We start from the raw sequence: 1954 nt of genomic DNA, 5'->3' as shown, positions 1-1954 counted from the left end.
CTACTAGGAATATAACAATTGTTGACAAAAATATTTTGCCTATCTTCTGATACTTTATAAAATGTATTTTAGAAAGGTTTATATCTTTTTCGTTAATATTCTGTTCATCTGGGTTTCCTATGACACCAACACTATTTCTGGATCCTTTTGATTCTCGTGTTATTTATGGAGCTAAATTGATATCTGCTCCAGTTTGTTGGGCATAAAGTTTACACACAATTACCGATTCGATAGATGAACATCTACTGACAAATGTCAGAATTAAAAAATATAATATATATAAAGAGGGATCCTGAGAATTATTACCCAATATGTTTTTTTTTTAGTTTCAGAAAGGAAACCGATGTTTGTAAGAAAAACAATTATTGCAACACAAACTTACACTCCAGAGCCTGCTTGCAATAAATGAAAGGAAGGGGGCATTTATATTAACATTACTGGAGGTATAATTTCTTTTATTGTTGCACTGCTAACTTTTCTCTTGCCGTAAACTATAAGACCAACTGCTATAACATCATCCTTTTCCATCTCAGTCTCTTCAAAATAGAAATCCTACTAATTTGATTTAGTTTTTAATTTTATATCGAATTCAAAGTCACCTACTGTTTCCTCCATATACATCTGATGTTCAAGGCAAGCAGATTCATGACATTCATGCTCATCAAAAGGATAATTTTTAACGTTAATCCTGCAGTATGTTTTAAATATTTTGTCTATATGTAAGTGAACGATCCCATCGGATTTGACAGTGACTTCCTTGTCCGCATCGGAACTGAAATCACCTGATGTGCTATTACATATTTGAATATTAGAATACCAAATCTTATATTCAGGAACATTTATATGATTTATACCATACGATGAATCGTTTCTTTTAGATTATTGCCGTTCCATTTTAGGCCGAGGACAAGATTACTTGTGAAAATACCTTGCTTAATGTCTAATTTAATAATATTCTTTATAAGTGCCACATCTATGTAAACGACGGTCTCATTCGTATTAACAGGTGTCTTTCATAAACCATAGTAACTGAATCATGCATGTTCTAAGTCGTTTTCTTCAGTAGAAGCGCTTCTAATTTATATAAAAATTAGGGCAACTATCAATTTCATGGTGAATGATTATATGGAAATAGTCCGTTTAATTCTTTCCTGGGATGTCAATCGTCTCCACGTATATTCTTTTCTACTCTAGGAACAATGCCCAAAATTTGGGGAAGGGGCCAGTCAATTAGATCGTCCCCATTACGCAACTGATATTTAATTTATCGACTCCAATATGATGAAAGGCAAAGTCAACCTCGGTGGAATTTGAACTCAGTACATGAAGACAGACGAAATACCTATTTCTTTACTGCCCACAAGGGGCTACACACAGAGGGGACAAACAAGGACAGACAAACGGATTAAGTCCATTATATCGACCCCAGTGCGTAACTGGTACTTAATTTATCGACCCCGAAAGGATGAAAGGCAAAGTCGACCTCGGCGGAATTTGAACTCAGAACGCAGTGACAGACGAAATACCGGGAAGCATTTCGCCAGGCGTGCTAACGTCTCTGCCAGGTCATCGCATTAAGGATTGAAAGGCGTTTACAGCACCTAGGTTTTCCAAGCGGTCACCCATCGAAGTCCTAACTACGATCGTCGCTGCTTAACTTCGGTGATCGGGCGAGAACCGGTGCTTCCAACGTGATATGGCACTAAACGTCTCCACGTATATTCCGTCCTTCTGAATATTTCTTCAATATATTTGAAGCATGCAGGATTGATTCACTGGTACTCTTAATAACATTATAACACAGACTGTTTAAGAGACGTATAGGCGGTGTATATAATAATTTCTCTAGAAATTAATAAAAGAAAGTTTAAATTAAAACAGTCCAAGGTAGCTTGTCTTTCTAATGATGTTCTATGTTTTTGAAATGCGGACAGAAGGAAGTTCATGCCGCATC

At 36.2% G+C, this 1954-nt stretch overlaps 1 pseudogene; it reads right to left on the bottom strand.

Annotated features, from left to right (window-relative positions):
* Positions 1-1589: 1589 nt before the first annotated feature.
* Positions 1590-1708, bottom strand: LOC128249569 (5S ribosomal RNA; annotated as a pseudogene).
* Positions 1709-1954: the final 246 nt, after the last annotated feature.

The sequence above is a fragment of the Octopus bimaculoides genome, chromosome 15 (assembly GCF_046866305.1).
Source record: "Octopus bimaculoides isolate indiv1 chromosome 15, ASM4686630v1, whole genome shotgun sequence".
Taxonomy (NCBI): domain Eukaryota; kingdom Metazoa; phylum Mollusca; class Cephalopoda; order Octopoda; family Octopodidae; genus Octopus; species Octopus bimaculoides.
Note: the sequence above shows the minus strand (reverse complement) of the source record. Positions and strands in the feature narration are given on the sequence as shown.